This window comes from Maniola jurtina, chromosome 2 (assembly GCF_905333055.1).
Source record: "Maniola jurtina chromosome 2, ilManJurt1.1, whole genome shotgun sequence".
Lineage (NCBI taxonomy): Eukaryota > Metazoa > Arthropoda > Insecta > Lepidoptera > Nymphalidae > Maniola > Maniola jurtina.
In genome coordinates this window covers 13826573-13850010 of record NC_060030.1, presented here as the reverse complement: position 1 = coordinate 13850010, position 23438 = coordinate 13826573, and the positions used below count along the sequence as shown (strand labels likewise).

The 23438-nt window shown below is 35.9% G+C and overlaps 1 protein-coding gene and 1 long non-coding RNA gene across 4 annotated transcripts in view; one reads left to right on the top strand and one right to left on the bottom strand.

The window, feature by feature from the left end:
• Window positions 1–23438, bottom strand: part of LOC123874166 (transcription factor Ken) — a 65983-nt gene that overhangs the window by 14783 nt on the left and 27762 nt on the right. The window lies entirely within an intron of this gene.
• On the top strand, window positions 1507–22682 carry LOC123874218. Its single transcript, XR_006797864.1, has 3 exons — window positions 1507–1517; window positions 5124–5126; window positions 22644–22682. It is a non-coding gene; the product is annotated as an uncharacterized LOC123874218 (long non-coding RNA).

The window sequence follows — 23438 nt, the reverse complement described above, 5'->3', positions numbered from 1 at the left end:
AGTCTAAGATGGAAGCGGGCTAACCTAAAAGCTTATGGTAGTTTTGTTAAAGCCCTACCGCTGAACGGTTTCTATACGACATCGTACAAGAATACTATGTCGCTTGGAGGCATGCTATCGCCGGTAGGGTAATAATTTGGCTGAAGCATTCTACCAGACCAGAACTGCTACAATTTCGGAACTATAAATTTTCAAACTAATTTAGAACCTCCCACTTTTAAGACCATGGGGTTTACTGCTGTGCCACAGTGGTTAAATAAACTTTGGGGCCCTAAGGTGCTGAAGAGAACGAATCGCAAGAAGCTACTGGATACAAGTGGCACAAACAAGTTGTAAAAAGTTACAAAATACTTATATCCAGAAGTCTACTTAAGATGACAACAAAGTAGATACTTAATTACAATTGAATAGCTACTAATTAGCAATCAAATGCTTATACTAAAGTTGGAATGAAAATAGAAACAGAAATAAACAGGAAGTAAAGACTAGATATCGCTTATGTTAACAAGGGGCAATAAAAATGTCTCAATACAAGAATCAAGTGTAGAATTCAAGGTCGGATCATAAAAGATATACGCTTGTTACATAATTCTGCCCACACTAATTAAACACGTACCAACCTACAATGGTCAAGTCACATTATTACGCATTAAGCTATATGCACACTGCACTATAATAGGTATAACGCCATTAAAATAAACCTAAACAATTTATTTACTTAACCAGTTAAATAAATAAAAAATTGCAATTTTTTTGCAATTGCGATTTTCAGCTTTATTTAAAGCTATTATGATGTACGTAGCCTGGAAAGAATCTTTAATATTTTTGCTATAAATGGAAGATGATATAGTAGCCTATGTCATCTTAAATGTCTTTGATTATATCTGTCCAAAAAACTGTAACTCCATTACGACGTTATTGAAGGACAAACACAAATTAAAATTTCTTATATTAGTGTGATAATAATGATGTAAATTTTAAACCAATTCGCGGGAAAATTTTATATTTTAGTCCTTAGAATACGCCGTCGCGAAGTATGAATTGGCTAGGTCGTAACAAATGAAGAGACGAAATATAAGCACGGAGTATACTAACACATGATGTAAAGAAGGACTCCAAGTTTTAATAAGCACCAGTAAATAGATCAAAATCGGAAAGAATAAAATATTAGCTAAAATTTGGCTTAAATCTCTAAGCCATTGTAGAGTTAGATATTGAAGTAAAGGGTGGACTTGACGCTTTCTTAGGGCTATCTTTCAAAATAAATTTATTAAAGACCTTAGCGACAAGACTTTTGTCAATGTTTGTCGATTTTATTTTTCGAGATTAGGTGGAAAAGGAAATGAAAACAATTTAAGCAATTAAAAAACTAGAAACGTGTATTTAGTGAGGCGAAGAAGATGAACAAAGCTCAACCTTGAAAAGATAAAAAAGGAAAATATAGCAAAGCATTTAGCGTGTCAATTTGCGAGTTTCAAGTTTTCAATTTTTTAAAGGAGTATCACTAAGCGATTTGCGTTCCGGTATGATTTCCTATGGAAATCGATTAAAAGTATGGATCTATGAAAATTCCTTTACTTCTTCAATACAGTGCGCTTTCAACTTACATTTAGTAGTAGGATTGGAGTGTCACTCGATTCATCAGATGAGATTTAGGATCAAGAGCAAGACAGATCAAAGCAGATGCCTGATCCTGAGGTGGCACATCAGGTGAGCGAAGGGACGCATTTTTTAAAACATTTCAATGTTCACTTTATTGTGTTTAATCAATGAACAAGCTAAAATTAGCTACTAATGAACAAACTAAACTAAACTAAAATTAGCACTAATGTTGATTAAAAAACATAGGTAAAAATTAAAATATTTATGAATTTTAACTACGAAATTAATAGTTACGGACTTTTTATACAAAGATATCAAAGTCTGTATACACACAGTAATGTATGTTTACATTCATGATTTTGTGGGTTTTATTGTGGTGTCTGTAATGAAAATAGAATAAGGGATAAGTACCCATAGTTGGCATAATGACGTTGATTTTGATAGTCCGATAACGCGGACTAACATTGTTAAATACACGTTTAAATATCATTTTGCTAATTTTATTTTAAAGCCTGAAAACTATTTTTTTGAAAAACGAACTAATGTTTAAGATCATTTTATTTCTCATTAAATCGAGATCGTAAATACTAATCACAGTCAACTGCGTAGAACCACAATTTGTCTCAATTAAATTTTTATGTATATACGCGGTTTTAACAATGACTATCACCGACATTAACCTAATAATAAATGAAGTACTGCTGTATATGCGATTTAACGCTGCAGCACTGTCTGAAGCCCCAACTCAAGTGAAAAGCTGATTATAATAATTATTTTAAATTATGCACGAGCCCTTACGAATTATGAACATTCCGTTCCATGTAATCCACTAAAGGTGTTTTACTACTCATTACTTTAAACGGATGGATCATTTATAAGTGAACAGTAGCGCCGTATAATTGAAGATAATTGCTACTGATTTAAATTGACAAGTCAATGTTAACATGAATCAATATCTGAATGTGTTTGAAGGTTTGGTAATGAATCAATCGATGGCACGCGGTTAATTTTACTCTAATTATATGTTGGCATATTAAACTTGGCTGCTCTTATTTTTTTTAATCACAAAACAACCGTAATAGGCGTTTTTAACAACTTTACCTTTGATGGTTTGTCAATTAAGTTGACTTTAGTATTCAAACTCAAAGTGTTGGTATTTTAATAAGCTATACTGCTCTGTTTAATGTTTCTATATTGGAAATTTAAAAAAAAAAGAAATCTGCCTATAATATCTTATTCTAAAGATTTTTTTTTCATTCTTAACGATTTCATTCTTAACATACTGTTTCAGAATTGTTTATTCTGCTCTAATTATATACTGTATTCCTTTAATTGTGTTTCAATTACATTAGGAGGATTTCCAGTCTCTTCCAAACAAGTACACGTCTTCAAATGTTATACAATACATATTATCTTTAAAAGTTAAAAACAAGTCACCAAACGTAACGTAACGCATTTACCGCGCGTATTTGTGATTTTAACTAATCGCAAGTCCAGCGTACCTAATTGTATTAGTAGAGGACAGTAATATTATTATCCCACCCCTGCAAAATCGGGTAGATTTTATATAATAAAACTGAAACAACACAGTCAATAAATCAAGAAATGCCTTTTGTTACTTGTATTGGTCTTTGCTATGAGTGGCTGGCGCGCGTTTCGCATACCTTCATGGAAGGGATAGTCTTTCGCGGTATTGTATGGTAAAACCTTGGCACATAGTCGCAAAGAATTTCTAGACATGCTTAATTATGTTACTTAACTATAACTATGACTAGAGTTTGTTCGCGATTCCATTACATTACAAATGCAAAAGTGTCGATCTGCTATAACTTTATCTCGGCCCACAAACTGATTTTGTACAGAGATTTGGTATTGGTGGGAGAGATTTGGTACAGGGGCTTTTACTCCGAAGACGGATATAGGCTACTTTTTGACCCGGAAAATCAAAGAGTTCCCACGAGATTTTCAAAAACCTTAATCCACGCAGATGAAGTCATCGGCGTCATTAATAATTAAATAAATAGTGTAAAGAAATTTATAAATATGAGAAGAATGTACTTTACTTTACTTTTTACTTATAGTTTTTTGTTGATAAGATCTGATTGATAAGGATGAGCATCATAGAATAAATTGATCTTGGGTTCCTTTGTCAGCTCGATCGGTACTTGATTATAATATAACACCAAATATAGCAAAACAATCACAAGACCTAAACAGTAATAACGTTGTAGAAGATAATGCAAAGGGAAAGTGTAGTAGACAAGAACGAGCGTTGTGAGTACAAGAAGCTGAAATGACAGAAACAATTAACTGGTCATGTCGCAGGAAACAACGAGCAACAGCCTGAACAAACGTTTACGACACGGCGTTTTGCAACCTATGAAATTATTGTAGCTGTTGGCCTAGTGGAGCGTAAGATTGGAAAAAACACCGCCACTTTCCTCGAAATTGCTAAATTTCTTACGAAAAAGACGTGCGGACGACGCCGAGTTCATACAATATTACAATATTGACTATAAATACTTGCCTTTAACGGAAAAGAAATCGACTTTAATGCAAATCTTGAAAGGTTAGTAAATTACTCAAGTGAATGTAGTGGAATCATTTCGAGCGCTTCTCCAACTGAATGGAAAAAGAGTCATGTGCAAATCTGCTCAAAAGTTTTAGTGATATTTGGGTAGGTAGATTGAGAAGAAAAATTGCATCGAATTGAAAACCTAAACTTTTATGATCTGTAGGTATACTACATACATAGGATTGTTGTAAAGCTGATGTTTGCTTTTATATGTAAAAATATGTAATGAAATTGAAATCTCATCAGCGGATGTTGAAATTAATCCCACGCTATTTATCACAATTTCGCAACGACGATGTTTATAGCTAACATAAAATGTCAATGAGAGTGCCTATCGTTTTATGTTGTGCCGTTTTTAGGGTTCCGTACCTCAAAAGGAAAAATGGTACCTTTATAGGATCACTTTGTTATCTGTCGGTCTGTCTATCCGTCCGTCGTGTCTGTTAAGAAAACCTATAAGGGTACTTCCTATTGACCTAGAATCATGAAATTTGGCAGGTAGGTAGGTCTTCTAGCACAAGTAAAAGAATAAATCTAAACTGTGAATTTGTGGTTACATCATAGAAAAAAAAATTAAAATGTGATTCAATTTTCAAAGTAAGCTAACTACACCAAGTGGGATATCACATGAAAGGGTGTTACTTGCAAATTCTAAAACAGATTTTATTTATTTTTAAGCATAATAGTTTTTGATTTATCCTGCAAAATGTCAGTAAAAATACCCGAGTACGGAACCCTCGGTGCGCGAGTCTCACTCGCACTTGGCCGGTTTTTATTTATTGCACTGCATTAAAACTGGTACGCATTTGTTTATTTAGGTAGCTACTATAATTTAGTATTTCGCTTAGTTCGGTAGCTATTTCTGTGTTACTAGTTACTACTGAGTTCGGTTGATTTAAGACCATCTATAATTCGAGTCAGATACTCGTTTGTGTTCTCTTGTCAGTTGGTTTAGCGCAACCGTCCGCGAACCAGTAAATTAGGCCACTAAGAATGTGGCAAACAATTAAATTGTCTCGTATCTATATCTTAGCATGCTCCGATGAGTTAGTATGCGAGGTTAGCTGTCAAACTGCAGAAATCCCACAAGCATTTACATTACATGTCGGCGGCATTTTCATGCTCCATTTGCAGGACTGAAATGATCGTTTAAACTGAATTGTCCGTTTTCATTTCAACGCTCGCTGTGAGGCTCTTTGATATTTGCGATGTTATCGCTTGAGAATTTCACGCTTGTCTCAAATGAAACAGCACATACCTACTTACCTACACGATCGAACATCATCATCAGCATCAAGATCAACCCATCGCCGACTCCCTATCGAGCACGGGTCTCCCTCTTAAAATGAGAAGGATTGGGAGACTTTACACGCCTTTGAAAAAGTTCTGGAGAAGTCTCAGGTGTCCAGGTTTCCTCACGATGTTTTCCTTCACTGTTAAACTAAGTGATATTATATTTACTTTAAACGCACATAACTTTGAAAAGTTAGTGCCCGAGCCGGGAACCAAACTTCGGATTTTTCGCCTTAACCACTAGGATACACAATCGAACGAAGTAATAAAAATAATTAACAAGGAAGAGTTTCAAGGCGTGAGATCGCGAGCAATAATTCCGGTAACATCACTTCACTGACGATTGTGCGGAGTACTTAGCAACAGCCAGACCCCTTTACAAGCTTCTAACAGCCGTGCAAAGTATGACAGAAAATGATAGTGATGTAAGTCGATAGTTGTCAAACAGGAAATCGCGGGGCGCGCGTGGCTCGCGATACGCCGCACACGCTTTGTGCCGGCGGCCTTCGGACGAAATGTTTAGTAGCAGTACCCACTGCGCTGAATCGCACCACATACAAACCATTATGTGATGCCAGCTCCACAACAAATGCCAGTTCATTCATAAGAGCCACGGCCAATTTAGCAATCTGTGGTGCATCATCGGCGCTCTTGTTTAGATCTCTTCAACAATTAACTTCTATAAATATTTCCGTATCATCTCGCGCGCTTTACACATTTTGTTTACTACAAGCCTCGGACCCGCATGAATCTACTCGTACTCGTACTTTTGGGAAGCGATAACGTAATCGACGATAATTTCTTTGCGTAGCAAAACAAGGAACTGTCTATATACTTTATGCTAATCAATGTCGACAAAAGTCGAGTGAGATCATTGTCATTGCGATAATTTTTTTTTGTCGTTACTTCTGGTCTTGATTTGCGTAATACAATAAAAACAAACACTTGCTGATTGACATACATATTTAATATAAGTAATATAATTAATACATACTAGGTAATTCCGTTATCTATTAATAATATTATGTTTGTTTTCACTTTTCCTTGATACTTTAGAATGCTGTAGCAATGTCACTGTAACAATAACATTACTTATATTTTATAAATACTAGATGATATCCGTGACTTTGTTCTCGTGGACTTAGGTGTTTGAAAATCTAGTGGGAACTTTGATTTTTCTGGATAAAAAGTACTTATTCTATGTCCGTCTCATGGGTTCAAGTATTCTCTGTATCAAACAGACGATGCCCGCGACTTCATCTACGTGGATTTAGGTTGTTAGGGTTTTCAAAAATCCCGTGGGTACTTTATACTTTCCCGAGACAAACAACAGCCTACATCCGTGACAGGGGTGCATGCTATATCTGTACCAAACGTCAAAAAAAAGTAAAAACGATAGGCTAGGACGAAAAGCTAGCAGACATCCAGACTGACAGACACAATTTCGCATTTATAATATTAGTATGGATGTGTCGATCCGATGACACATAGAATGATAGGGTGCACTGATATGCAAAATGATTGGCAGAAATTCTTTGTTGCATTAGACTAAACTGTAAGGGCGTGGCATCTACACAAAGTAAAGCGATGTTCACATGCAAACAAGGCGCTTATTGACTGACACTTAGCAGCTGTACTGCCGTGTACCAGTAGTGTGTGCGCACCACATAACATACCACATAATCTGAATTGTATTCAAATGTGCGCATACTTCCATGTACCGAGACTTGTTAGATGAGGCCATGTCCAAAGCAAGCTCGTTGGCAACTGACAAATGATTTTATTTATAAATGCCACCGTACCCTTGTGAGAGTCTTCAGTTGAAAGCGCGAATGAATTTTGCCTTCGAAGATGCTAAAATAGCTTCCACAGTTACACTCTCACCTTGCGTTTGATTGACGATTGATCCCTTGTGCCAGATACTTGTTAAATGACAAAGCCAACAACCGTACCAGCTCTTTGGACAAGTACTAGGGAGTTATGGGTATGTTATTGGCTTTCGACAGCTTAATAGACTTTTTTATTGTTGGTTAACCGATGACTTGTCCACCTTTTTACCTTATATATTTAATTTAATTACTTGAACACAACATAAAATCAGCAAATGAACAGTTTAATATGCAACATGTCCAATAAGTAAATTTATTGCGTGTAGCTGTACCTACTTATAGAATTGTGGTTTGTTTTGAAATGGGGACACAAATTTCTAATATGTAGGTATTTTTTTACATTGAAATATTGTGTACTAACGTATATCTCTAACTATGTGATTCATCATAAGAAAACTCAGTCACTCAGCGGGCGATAGGAAGGGCTCTGCTTGGTATTTCTCTACGTGATCAAATCTAAAATGAGGAGATCCGTAAGAGAATCAAAGTGACCGACATAGCCCAAAGGGTTACGAAGCTGAAGTGGCAATGGGCAGGACACATGGTATAAAAAGTTATAAATCTTGGGGTTCCCAGGGTGCTGAAATGGCGACCTTACACCGGAAAGCGCAGCGTTGGAAGACCTCCCACCAGATGGATAGAGGACATCAAATGAGTCGCAGGGATCCGCTGGATTCAGGTGGCGCAAGACCGTATCATGTGGATGCCCACTTTTCACGGCCCAACAGTTTAACCGATTCTGACGAAATTTGGTACAGAGTTAGTTTATATCCCGGGAACGGACAGGCTACTTTTTATCCCGGATAATCAAGGAGTTCCCACGAGATTCCTAAAGACCCGTCCGCTCAACCGATTTGTATGAAATTTGGTTCCGAGGTAGCTTGCGTCCATGTTATTGACACAGACAACTTTTTATCCCTGAAAACCAAATAGTTCCCACGGGTTCTTCCAAAACCTACATCCACGCGGATGAAGTCGCGGGCATCCTCTAGTTTATTATTATGATGGTAATAAACGTTACCGTAAGTGTGATGGTGGAATTTTATAGAAATATTAAGGTTCGGACCGGAATGGTAGCAGCTATAGGCTCACTGCATATTTCTATATTTTCGCAATGTTCCTGCCTCGGAAACAAATCGAGTTCGTGTTCGACATTTCGCGATCTTCGTGGCAGTTAGATGACTATTTATAAAGAACGTGTCTAAGAAAAGGTCGGTTTTGATTGTCGACAGTCATTTGAATATCACTTGGTGTATTACAGCAAATTATGATAGATTAAGTCATATACACACAGGAGGTTCCCACGGTGCGAAATTACTTGACCTTGAAGCGATTAGGCGATTTGAACCTACAATTAATGTATACATATTGCAGCATACATGTATGAAATGTATTTTTTTTAAATAATATATTATATTCGTAACATCCCGGCAAGCTGTGGTTAGAAACGAATGTGTGGATCTACCAAAAATATAAAGAGCCTTGTGGCGCGATATACCCGTGGGAGACAAGAGGGAACTCCAATCCTGAAAGCAGCTGATCGATGAAATAAACTCGTAAAAAACTTCTGCGAACTCGAGGAGTCGTTGGTGAAGTGGCAGATACAACGAAAGAATATTACCTATTTATAGCAATATAATATTTAGTCCTACACACCTTAATTGTCATGCTATATTATATCAAACATGCTGTATAGGCTTGCGCTTGACTGCAATCACACCAAAGTACGTGATGATGCAGCCTAAGGTGCTCCACGTTTGCCAAGAAAGTGTCTTTAAAGTATTCACTTTTCTTTTGAACGTTTAGAAATATAAGACTACCAAGACTATCTATTGGATTACAAAATATGACGAGGTAAGACGTCAACGAAATCTAATAAAATCGATCAGATATAGCGGCTTCCGTTTACTGGGCTGTTCTCAACGAGCCGAGGTGAACCAGCGTCGAGCAAGGTCCGTTTTGAAATAGGATGGCACTTGACCTTCAGGATGAAAGTCAACACAGTTGCGCAACAAATCTACGCGGTCGCCACAGTATGCTCAATGCTAATAACCCAACGCGAGACACATCGGAACCTGGTCATGACCCAGATAGCACGTTCAAGGATTTCACATATTTGGAAGGCGGTGATTTCAAAACTGCTAGAATTTTTTAAGGTGTGTTTTGTTAGCGATCGCCGCGTCAAGGTGAAATATTATAGAACTATGATAGATGCCCGCGACTTCATCCGCTTGGATCTAGGTGTTTTAAAAATTCCAAGAGAACTAACTTAACGAATTTCCGGTATAAAAAGTAGCCCATACCTATGGGGTGCAAACTATCTCTGATGCTGTTCGCGACTTCCACGCAGAATCAGGCTTCTAAAAATCCTGTGGGAACTCTTTGCTTTTCCAGAATAAAAAGTAGCATATGCCCATCGCCGGTATGCAAGCTATCTCTGTACGTCTTCGTCAAAATCGGTTGAACGTATGGGTCATGAAAAATAACAGACAGACCAACACACTTTCACATTAATTATAATATTAAGCAATAGTATGGATGAGTTCTTACATTTTCTTACTTTTGTCTTTTTACAGGCTGACGAAGTTTTTTCACGCTTCAATAACGATCGTGGAGGATCGTAATATTGTTAAGTGAAACATCAATTGTGAATCATCATTGTCCAATCATCCGCATTCCGTTTGTCAGTTTCTTAGAACTTTTTCTCTCGATTTCCTTTTATGGCTGAATTATAAGTCATGTCACTCATGCATCTTGATAATGTAAAATGGATAGATACTTAATTTATATGGCGTGCGTGGGACAAAACTAGATTTTTCACTACGCCTTTCTACTTGTCTTGTACACACACGCACACATGTAGCTCGCACGTGTTCGCCGGTGTGTGGGTGCACGCACACGCGGATGGATGCGCGTGCGCGTATCGTGGGAAGGAGGAGGGGGAGGGGAGGGGGGGGGGGGGCGTGCGTAGATCCGCGCGTTGCACAGGAGGGGGAGGTTGGGTCGGCGAGTGGCCCGCGGTTTTGTAAGAACGTTTTATTTCAAGGTCACTCGAGCAGTTTTTAGAAAGTTACCTCACATCAACTCGGTGTTAGGTAAAATTTAGTATTACAAACATAAATTTTACTACCTTTAAAATAGTGCTTTTGCTTTTAATTTACGAGAGACAAAATAAGTGCTTACTGTACGTAAATGCAGGACTATATTTTGTTGATGCATTTCTTAGCTACTAATACACACTTTCATTTCGAAGTAAGTCTGTTTAATATGTTGGATAGGAGGCTTATATAGGTTAGGCTGATATAGGTTATCAAAATGTGGGAACTCTTTGATTTTCCGGAATAAAAAGTAGCCTTTGTGCGTCTCCAGGATGCAAGAAATCTCTGGACTAAAAAATGATTCCCGCGACTTCATCTTTCTAATCGCGTAGAAACTTTTTGAATTTCCGGGATAAAAAGTATGCAATGTGTCTGGACCAAATACTTAGATGATGCTGGCCACTCGTCAACATGGATTTAGCTTTTTAAAGTTCCCTGGGAACTCTTTGATTTTCCGGGATAAAAGTAGCTTTAACCTGTTTAACGGATGGGTCGTAAAAAGATAGCAGACAGACGGACAGACACACATTCGCATTTATATTATTAAGTATGGAGTATGGATTTCGTCACACCGTCCGCCATATAAGTCGTGTTGATCTTCTCTCGCTCTTCGAAATGATGAAATTTAGTCGACTGCCATTTCATGCTTGCGCAACCGTTCACGCTAAATTTTGCTGACAGAGAAAGTATACGAAAGGCCTTACGTAATGAGACCACGTAACTGTTGTAGCGACTTGGTTTTGATTTCCTTACTTTTACGTCCATCACTGTTACGTGAATTTTTCGGGCGAATTTTTAAGTTAAGAAATCTTACGAGCAAGTATGATCTACTATCTCTTCAGTACGTTTTATTCTGTATCGTTCTTATCTGGGAGGGACTATTTTGTGGAAAACTTATATTAACTGATAGGCACTTTTAAGTCAGCGCCGAATAACCGTGGTAAGTGGTTACAGCACGCCATATTTTGAAGTATGCGCGAAGGTGTCAAAAGGTGCATAAACCCTGTGCGATCTGTGCCGCTACGCGTATATAATATGTAATGCACATAATATAAGCGTAAATAACACTTTTTTAAATACAACTAAGTATGTTGAGTTTTGCGTATCTAGAATTTTATAATTTATCTTTGATATTGAAAAGGGATACGATATTACATAAGTCCTGTGTTGTTAGTTTTTATACGTTCAAATCTTTCAGAATGTTTTGTTCATATATTCCAAAAATACAATTTAAACCTTTAAATCAGTATCGAAAATAGGTACGAAATTAAAAAGTGTGTATTTTATACGTTTAAATGTTTCAGAATCTTGTTTGTTTATTCTAAAACTAGCTGTGCCCGCGACTTCGTTCGCGTGGAATAGTGACTTTTCGCGCTTTATATAGCCACGGACGCTCAGGCGCGAGGCGCCGTGATTCTTTAAATTGACATAACTTTTTTATTTATGAACCGATTGACATGAAATAAACACTAAATCCTAAGTGAAGCTTACTACAATATATTAGTGAAAACCGTATCTGAATCGAATAAGCCGTTTCTGAGATTAGCGTGCACAAACACACAGACAAACAGACAAACAGACAAACAGACAAACAGACAAAAAAAAATTAATTACAATTTCGGGTTCGGCATCGATATAATAACAACCCCTGCTACTTTTTTTTTATATATTTCCATTGTACAGACACCACTTTTCTACAATTTTATTATATGTATAGATATAATATAAGTGTTTTCTGTCAAGTTCATTAACTTGAATTTCCGCTTGAGTTCATTATATATTTTTTAATTTATCAATGAGCACTAAATAAATTAGTAAAAATATAAACCAGATGTATCGAGCTTGGTATAATAATATGAAAGGTCTTAATATGTAGATTCTGAAATATTGGTACATTTTATACAGGAAACAATTATCCACTTTTCCGGGTATTTTTATAAGAGTAGAAGTGTTATTTTAGTATTTGTACTCAAATTATAATATTCTTGATATGTCCTATTTCTTCGGTATCAATACTAATAAAATCACCTAAGGTTTATAGGTTTATTATGACGTGCATGTAATAACGTCAATGGTAATATTTAATAATAGGTATACCATGAATTTGATGTAGGAATTAATAATTCTTAATAATATACCTAGTGCCTGTACATTTACAAACAGAGTTGTAGTATTACTAGAGCCAGTATGGGCAGGATTTGGGACAGTTGTTTGACATTTAGTTTTGACACTTATCTGCTTATCTGTCTTTAATATTATCGCTATCTCTTCAGTATTACGCAACTTTAACAGTAATGTAAAAGAGTAAAAGAGAGTGTTAATCCCACTTTGAGATGATTAAGTTACAAGTACTTTTGAATCGTCTTGGAAAGGCCTACGTCCAGCATACAGGCTTTAAGTTTTGACATAAAAGTTAGCCTTATCAAAAGTTATAGGTAGGAGTAATATATACACTATACACACAGTAATATATACAGTAGAACAGGAGTAGTATTACAGTAATATTACTGTAATACTACTCCTAACTCCTACTAATATGTACACTAGCGACCCGCTCCGGTCTTGCACGGGTGCTTGAAAATAAAACATAGCCTATGTCACTCAAGAAGAATGTAGCTTTTTACTGAAGAAAGAATTTTCAAAACCAGTGCAACCATCAATCGTACAAACTCTACCTCTTTATAATATAAGTGTAGAATGTAGATATACGAGTATTAGTATAGACTAGAATGTCTATTAGTTTCAAGAGCCTTTTCGACACTTTATGTTTATGGCCTCTAATGTACAAAGGTTTGCTCCTCTAGAATAATGACGTCAACACTTTAATAACAGGTAAATAACATTCTATCGGAGAAGTAAAGTTCAACGGAAAATCTCTCACTTACGTTGAAATGACGGGTATGTGTAAATGCAGGCACTTTGAGGAAAACAGTAGGTATTTTTTTACAATAGAACGTGACTTGTTCGTGTGAGGGCACAAAGCAATTTTCCATTATTTTCCATTAGAACTTTTCTCTAGAATATCATAAGTGCACTAGGGGTGTATTACATGCAACATTATGATTTTATTTCTTCAGAGTTCATTTCTCATTATGTGAACGCAACACAGAACCTCTCTTTCCTCGAAATCGGATAAAATAAATTATAATGAATGCGGAAAAAGAGAAGAAAGATTACACATGGCGATGTTATAAGTCAAATCAACAATCTCTGCACTAATTTCCGTGTTATCAGCGAAGTCAAACATTCAAATAAAAACTTGTAAGTATGGAAGCGAGAGATAAGAACCGATTTATATTCGTTGATTCACAGCTCTCAGAGGTTTCCGCCATTATTACGGTTCCGTACCACAAGTGTACCAAGCACCGGGACCCTATTACTAAGACTCCGCTGTCCGTCAGTCTGTTTGTCTGTAAGGAGGCTGTATCTCGCGAAACGTAATGGCTAGAGCGTTGGAAATTTTCCCAGAATGTGTATTCTATTGCCGCTATAACAACCTATAATAAAAATTTCAAAATGATCGCTATGAAAATTATAAAAGAAGTGATAATTCTAGATACGATAGAACGGAATTCTTTGTGTGCAAGTCCGACTTTTTGGGTTCTGCTTCTTGAATTTGTCACTTCACTTCGAAATATCACTTCGCAGGGTGATTGAATATGCTCCAGTGGTGGAATACACTTTAAGTGGTGTGGTACTACAACTGGTAAATTGATAATTGATACAATTATTGTATTCATCTTGGGTAGGCACAATGCCTCGTTTGAAGTAGGAAAATAATATGCCTCGCTGTGGTGGTTCCGATGAGGTTTTACATTCAATTTAATTTAATTTAGTTCATGTATTTAATAATGTAGTTCAGATTTAGATTTCAGTTTATTTTAAAATTTAGTTTAGTTTATTTTATCAATGCTGGATGACAATAAAAAATGTATAATGTATTTGTAATCCAACTATTTGGAATTCGGAATATTTGTAGACATAATACCAATTCAGTTTTTACTAAACAATATACGGGTCCCATTGTGCAGGATTTCAAATCACACTTGGACGAAGTTAATTCTCATAAATAAAAGATTGATAAATAAATGATGAAAATATAAAATAATACCTACTACAATAAGAATCGTTATTATGCTGCTTTGTAAGATACGCATCAGGTCTTATGAGAAAATTGTCTTTTTCCTTTATTGCAGCTAGCGGTTGGGAAATTAAAAGCCTTGAGCGAAATAAAATTCTCATTTTATTGTATAGAAGTTTTCAACTCGTGTCTTATTTTTTTGTTATTTTGTACATGTAGGTACGTATTCATTGAATATCATTCACCTAGTCAGAGTTCTTTAAACTAAATGTTAACTATGGGGAAAAAACTTTTGGTAAAAAAATTCGATTAAAACTTAAAATACTCTGCAAGGCAAACTCGAAACCGCATTTACTTTTACGACTGGTAAAAGGAACGAATAATTACTTAAATGTAAACAAAAAATCGCTGGAATATGTCAAGTTCACCGAAAACTTTTCCAATTGTGGCGTAATCTAGATCAATTTTTTGTTTACATTTCGGAAATAATATATTTAATACATTATTTAATGGCTTTAGCTAATGAATTTTCAGGATTAATGATACTTTTAACTAAATTACAAGGTTTTAGAACATAGTTATCTTTTCCAACCGTTAAAAAAGAAACGAATAACTATAAATGTATACAAAAATCACTGGAATATGTCAAGTTCAGCGAAATCTTTTTAAACTGTGGCGTACCTAATCTAGATCGATTTTTGTTTAAATTTCGGAAATTTAATTAATAACTTTAGCTAGTCAATGTTTAGCATAAATGAATCGGTTTAAGAAAATGGTTAACTATTTTGAAGAATGTTTCTAAATCAGAATTTGCGGAAATGGTTTGATTATGTAGTTGTAATAGGTACATACTCGTATTTATTGGTTCCGGCTAAAGTGAGTCAGGCCCTGTTTAGTGTTTACACTACGTTTCTTTAGCCGCTTTTCAGAATTCCTACACAAATTAGGTGGTATTTGTATTCAAGATAAAAACGTATTTTCCATTCATGATTAAAAATTAATGACGTAAGCAGAATAAGCCAGGTTTATTTGAATAAAAATCTATTCTATTCTAAACTAATTCTTATTGGTTTCACGTCAATGTCTAAATATTTGCATTTATCTTTCAATTTTGACTAACAAATTATTATTTTTAGTCATCGTCATGCATGCGTGGGAGTACCATGTAATCCATGTATATGAGGTCCAATAGACTTATACATTTATCAATGTGAGTTCCCCATAATGCGCTCAAAGGTGTGTGAAGTCTGCCAAACCGTACTTGGCCAGCGTCGCGGACTATGGCCTAAGTAGTTTTCATTCTGAGAGAATTTTCCAGACCAGTTCCCAATAGTAAGCCGGCGATGATCGGTCTATTCGAATAACTACAGCTTTATTATTATATCGATCTGTGGGTGTCCACATAGGTAGGCTTTGCCACAACACTCAGTTCTTCTCCTTAGCCTTCCTCACCCTTTCTATACCTATCGTCATCCCGAATGCCATACATTAAGCGTACCATTGTAAAAAGAAGAAGCTTTGTGCATAATTTCAGCTTTCTAGGTCCAAGTGATTTGGCGGCATGGGCGTTGATAAATCAGTCAGTGAGTCAGGGATTTTCTTATTTTTTTTTCTTTTTTTTCTTTTTTAAAAAGATTATTAGCCATGTTAAATGACTAATATTCCCCTTTCCTCTCCAACTAAGCGTCAGGCTTGTGCTAGGAGTAGGTACGACAATAGTGCAACGGGCGGGGTTTGAACCGTCGATTTCGGTTTTTAGTCCACTCCTTACCGGTTGAGCTATTGAGGCTCTTATTATATGTATTGTTTTGCATTACAGCATAATCTATTACCTACTGTTATAAAAAAGGCAATAATTTTTTTTTTTTAAGCGAAGTGTCATTATTATTTATTGTAGTGCTTAAGAAGTTAATTAATACAAACGACTGCCACAGGCGCGTGTATCTATGGAGTAGGTACCTACTTATCGTCAGTGAAGTTCTAAATTCAAAATCACAATAATTTTAATCAATTAAACTTTTACAAGTACTTTGAACTGTCACGTGCATTTACCACTGGTTCGGAATGCCTTACAGAATACCTAGGTACTTAAGCCAAAAAAGTCTACAAGAATTACTGTAAGTATAAAAGATTCGTTAGCAACCCTTGATCTATAAAATTTTGTATAAGGATTTAAAATGAAGTTATTGACGAAATAAAAGACTGGTCGAATGAAAGCGTGTGAACTACCTTCATCGTGTGGTAAATGTTAAAACCTGCCAAAAATGACTTACGCGATGTTTACGCGCTGGTAGAACTTTACTGACTTTTTGTATTTTATTATAACTTAAATGTATGGAGGTTACAACTCACATGAGATTTATTATAAGGAAATCTATAACTTGTACCATTAATCAACACTATGTCTTGCAATATGTATGGAAGATTCTTGTAAAAGGGATTTGAATGTATTTCATATACTATAGATGTTTGTCGTACATAATGTACTTTGTAAAATGTCATTATTTATTCATTAATGTATGGAAGATTTTCTTGTAAGAAAATAATAATACAATATGCCGAATAATTACTAGTCATATATTTATAAATACTTCAAGTATAGATATACGCATTTTATTTATAACATATATTATGTAGCAGCAATTTACATACCTGCTGTTATATTAAGTAGGTTTCATGCATTTTTTTCTTTCATAGATTTTCGATTGACAACGGTCTTACCTGGAAAAGATGAAAATGGAAATATAGCTTAACACAACAAAGAAGAATATCATATTATGTAATATACATAATATATTATAACTAAAGATATAGTAGGTATAATACAAAGGTTTGTTCTATCTAATATCTAGTCAGGTTTCTTTACCAGGTGGTGGGTACCGACTACCCATATGTTACAGAGGGAATTTACAAAATATGTATAGAACAAAACCGACGACGTAGGTATCTAATTAATAAAAGATTAAACTTTTATTTTATTTCTAACACTAAAACATCATGATAGAATTGAATCTACCAAAGTTAAATCCTTTTGATAAAGCAAAGCAAAGAGTAGAACTTGTTTAATTTAAACAGAAATACGAAGAAAATTTTCGTTGTTTAGAATAAGCTCGCACTGCTAAATTTCACCGCGCGATTTTTCCCGCAAAATTCTGTGACATAATAATATGGAATTTGTATGAAACCGCACGCAATCGCAAAAAACCCGCGCGAATGGCTACATATTACAGTTTTCATACCAGATTTCTGCGGTCAAATGGCGCGGAATTTTGCAGTGCAGGCTTACCCTTACTGCGTATTACATCTAAAATGGTTGATGATTTGATGAGGCAACGTCATTCTTTCACCAAAATGGTGCCTCTAGTATTGAATCACGTCTTCTGACTCACTTTCGCGTGTCTATATTGTATAAGGTTCTGTTTTGCTACGTTTTCATATGAATTGCGCTGCGAATTAGACTCATCTTGCCCTTGACATATCCACACGGGTTTGAGTCCCGCTAAATGATATATTTACTCATGGTAACTATAACTTGAAAAGTCTACAAACTTTGTCCGAAGCGTAGAAAACTTATCTACTCTACTTACTCAGGACAAGTTTTGTATGAAATAATTTTTTCATCCCATCTATTCGAAAAGGACGACTTGGTTCGCCTCCCAAAGGTGGTGTTTTCTTTAACAGGGCTCTCTCCGTCACTCGTTTCATACAATCGTAGTTCCAATTTCATTTGAATATTAAGCAACCAAAGTCCATGAAATTTTGCAGACATATTCTAGAAACTAATATCTGTGTCTGTGGTGTTTTAGATTTTTCTAAAAATATGTAGTTTTAAAATTACAGGGGCTCAAAGATTTGTATGTAAATTTTTAAGACCGCGTAACTTTGAAACCGAATATTTTAACAGAAATCTGGAAAACCACAGACATATATATTAGTTTCTAGAATATGTCTGCAAAATTTCATGGACTTTGGTTGCTTAATATTCAAATGAAATTGGAACTACGATTGTATGAAACGAGTGGAAACGAGTGACGGAGAGAGCCCTCTTAAAGAGTCACTTATACTCGTAAGTGCGCCGCAATTATCTTTGCCGCGCACTTTTTGAATTTGAAACATCTTAGTGTTATATCGTAGTGTTGTATGGTTGTTCTGAAGCATAAATAGATTTATGCATTCAAGAGTCTCGAGAATAGCTTTTACGTAAAAATTCTGTAACAATAGGCAATATAAACCAAGAGCTCCATTTATACTTAAGTACATACCTACCTAAAACCTTGTAAAATATGTTAAAATAAGTAAATGTTTCAAAATCATTTTATTTTTAAAGCAATTTATAGTTTTAAATCATGAATTTTACAGCTAAGCTATCAAAATGCCAGTCATTATTATAAAGGCGTTCGATTTCAAACAGTTTTGTTTTCATTAGCAGATGAAGACTTTAAAGCTATAACGGCCTATCATTAAGTACAGTATAATATAATACCTTCATTATAATAATAATAAAAGTTAAAAAAATTCTCGATAAAATCTAAATTGATTTTTTAGGATTTCTCACACGCATCGGGGAAGATAAAATCAGTTAAAAAGCTAAATTGATATTAAAATTTAATGTTTATTGCGGCTCATATCTCATCCATACTATAATATTATATACTATATATTGCTATTATAAATGCGAAAGTGTGTCTGTCTGTCTGTCTGCTACATTTTCACGCCCCAACAGTGTAACCGATTCGGATGAAATTTGGTACAGGGTTAGCTTATATCCCGGGGACGGACATAGGCTACTTTTTATCCCGGAAAATCAAAGAGTTCCCGCGGGATTCCTAAAGACCCATCCACTTAACCGATTTGTATGAAAGGTACCGAAGTAGCTTGCGTCCCTGTTATCGAAATAGGCAACTTTTTATCCCGGAAAATTAAATAGTTCCCACGGGATCTTTAAAAACCTAAATCCACGCGGACGAAGTCGCGGGCATCCTCTAGTAATATATGTATAAGTAAAAGGTTATTCCGGAAGCATTCTTATTTTTTTCATTTACTGATGTAACAAATAGGTAAAATTGTTAATCGGAGAGATTGTAATAGAAATGTAGAGATTTCCCGTCGAACTGTTACATTATATTGCTGAGATTACAATCAACTTCCTAATGGCTCAAAGCTTCCTAAACCAATACAAAAACAATTTTCTACGCGGAAATATAGATCCGTTACCTTCTAAAGTTCTGCTTGCTTAGTATGAGATTTTGCATCTCACCAGCGATGTTATTCGAGTTCAAAATACAATAACGTCAGAGTAAAATGAACTTAAGTATCCTTGATTTAAAGTCGAAAATTCAGTACTACCGATTTTAACTGCCCAGGGTTTCAGCTCAGAGTGCTGGTTGTAGATGTATGGACGAGTTTGAGCTTTAAATCGAATTATTTAAGGTTCATTTCACCTTAACGCTTATGTGCTTGGATGCTAGAATTCTTTAACATAGGTGAGGAAGGTGAACTATACTAGGCCTACTTTGAAACAGCGGTGATAGCCTAGTAGTTAAGACGTCGGTCTTCTATTCGGAAGGTCGGGGGTTCGGTCCCAGGCACACATCTCCAACTTTTTTATTTGTACCAGAAAGTTGTAAAAAAAGAGAAAAAGACAGAAAACTTTTCGGATTTCTTAATTAAATATCACGGTACGGTGAAGGAAAACTTCTTGCGGAAACCTGCCTCAGAGTTTTCCATAATGTTCTCAAAGTGTGTGAAATCAGCCGCCACTGGACTAGCATGGCAGACTGTGGCCTAAACCCTTCTCATTTTGAGAGGAGACCCGTGCTCAGTACTGCGCCGGTATTAGGTAATGTAAATAAAAGTGTTCAGTCAGTAAGAAAGTTAATACGTAATTCCGGAAAAAAGAAAGCAAACGCACTAAACGTTTTTACTAATTGCCAACAATGAGTGTAATTGCGTAAACATGTGAAGCAATGCGTGTTCTGGCGCCGAGCAAATTTCATACAAGTTAGGGTTCCCTTTTTTTTTTTTAATTATTTTCGCGTAAAACCGGTGGTAATCTCACGTTTCTCGTCATTTGTCGTCAGACGTTAGACGTCCACAGCTGGACATATTAGGTCTCTTGTACACAATCTTGGGCCACTAGCATCCAGTGTTTGTACTGTCATTTTATTTTTCTTTTAACTCCGAGAGAGGGGTGTTATAAGTTATCCGTGTGTCTGTCTGTAGCATAGTAGCGCACAAAAGGATGGTTTTTTTTTTGATTCGATGGTTCTTAAATGTGTTTGATATTAATAATAATAATTTATTACGATGACTGCGAGCACGAGGCACAAAGTATGGTTTTTAATCAATGTTTTTCAGTTTATCGCATTTCCTTTCAGACTCCAATTTAAAGTTTATTGCAAAAGCTTTCTTAATTAGAAAAAAAATTAGAGAATGCCAAACTGGTGCCAACCCTACTTACGTTGCTCTAGTTACTGTATAGATAAAGTCCGACATAAATTCGTTATGGACTTATGTTCAGATAATCTCATTTGTTTCTCAGCACTTTTGTTAGTGTATTACATCTCAGTCAGCGGTTAGTAGATGGAGAGAGCTAATGCTTGGAGTTTCTCTACATGATCAAATCACAAATGAGGAGATAGGAGAACCACAGTAACCGACATAGCTCAGCTGGTTGTGAAGATGGGGTAGTAGTGCGTAGGGCACATAGTTCGAAAAACCGATAGATGTTGTTGGGTCTAAAGGTGCCAGACTCCCTCTAGCGACTAGGTGGATATACATTATACATATACGTAATACGATATCAAAGGAGTGACAGGGAGCCGCTGGATTCAGGCGGCGTAAGACTGGCGTTTGGACATCCCTATAAGGGACTTACGAGTATGTCCATCGATATCTATCGGATAACGATGATCATGATGATGATTCTTACATCTAAAGCTAAATAATGTAGCGTAAAGTTTCATGGCCGAAATCAATACCCATATTTTTGTTAGTCTACTGGTTCGTTAGTTTGTCCTTCAATCACGTTGCAACGGAGCAACGGATTAACTTGATTTTTTGTATTAGTTAAAGATTTGGAGAATGACATAGGCTACTTTTTGTCTCGGAAAATCAAAGAGTTTCCACGATCGCGGGCATCAGCTAGTAGGTAAATAATAACGACGATACTAAGTGATATATCGACAGATTACCTACACAGATCGATTAATCTACCTACTAATATCTACTAATTTCGACCGTTAATCACGCAGAAGTCACGAGTATTTACTAGTATGAAACAACCAGCTTTCCTAAGAACCATCTGAAAAACATAGTGGGTACGGTGTGTGTTAAAATGTATGAGAATGTACTATGATTAAGATAAAATAATTTGATCGATAACCGATGATTGATAACCCTTTCACCTTACAAAGATAAACGTAAGTAATAATGTAGCGAATTTCGTAAGTGTATATACAGAGTAGTAAATGGTACAAGCATTGTAGTAATAAATTGAATTGTACGCAAACAATCACAATCATAAACCGTATGAATGCTCGCGATAATTTACGTCAGCAGAAAGTGTGTGAGAGAGTCTTGCGTAATTTCTCATTACGATATACGGCGGCTTATCAAATTTTTCAGTCATAATAGTAACTGACCTACCCACACCGACATTTCGCTAAAAATATCGTGGTTCGAAACGTGCGCTTTCGTTCACGACTCTGTTTCAGTAGTAGGGCATGTGTGTGTAGCGCGCACACTTGTGTAATCACTAGGCTTGTGTTTACACGTACGTCGAATACGTTACGCTGCTTACGGGAAACCGTTTTTAGGGTTCAGTACCTACCACTTCGTTGTCAGTCACTTGTCACTACTCTTATTAATTCAGTAACTAATAACATGATACCCCACTGGACCCAGTAGCCTAATAATTAGGTATTATATTATTAAAAAACTTGTAAACATTTATTGTAAACAATTAAATAAGTGAACAAAATATGTAAACAAGAAGTAGATAATATGTTACATACGTATCTAAAAAGAAGACTTAAAATTACAACTCTTGGGCACATGTTATCATTTTTTTTTTTGGTGAATTTGACATTCCGAAGGTTCGTTAGAGAATCGAGAGACGCGTCATTTCTGCCAGTCAGAAACAAGAAAACGTCCAAGAGAAACTCTTCAAGGAATAAAGATCGGCCAAATAATTTTAACGATTTTATTTTATCTGTGCTTAAGCTTTTTAATAGGCTTAAATTAGTATTTTATAATGATTTTCAATTGTACTTTTTGTTATCTTGCATGGGCATTAACGTTCATAAGAGCTGTGTTCATCACTACCCATATTATAAATGCGAAAGTGTGTATGTTGTTGGTGTATTAGTTTGTTGGTCAGTCCTTCAATCACGCTGCAACGGAGCATTGGATCGATGTGATTTTTTGTATGGATCATCAAAGCCTGGAAAGTAGCATAAGCTACTCTTATCCTGGAAAATAAGAGTTCCCAAATCCACGCAAAATAGTTTAATGACTAGGCATCAGCTAGTCATTAAATGAATTGGACTGAAATAACTATTTATACGTCTCTAAGGTAAGGAACCCTCGGCGCGTGAGTATAACTCGCACTTGGCGGGTATAATTGTGTGCGTACACACACACGCACCCTCGCCCTAGTGCGGATGTGGACGCAGATTTGTAAGCCTGTGAATGTGCTAGACCAAATTGATAGCTACGTTTTCTACATTGTGCAACTGTGTGCGCGTGCGCGTTATTGTTTAGAAGCCTTGAGGCATTTAACTTATTTTACAGCCAACATTCGAATTGCCGATAAAGCCAAACAATCAGCATTTACGTTCAAATTAAGTTGGATGCTTTATTTACGACTTGAAGGGATTAATTTATGATAGTGGTCAAGG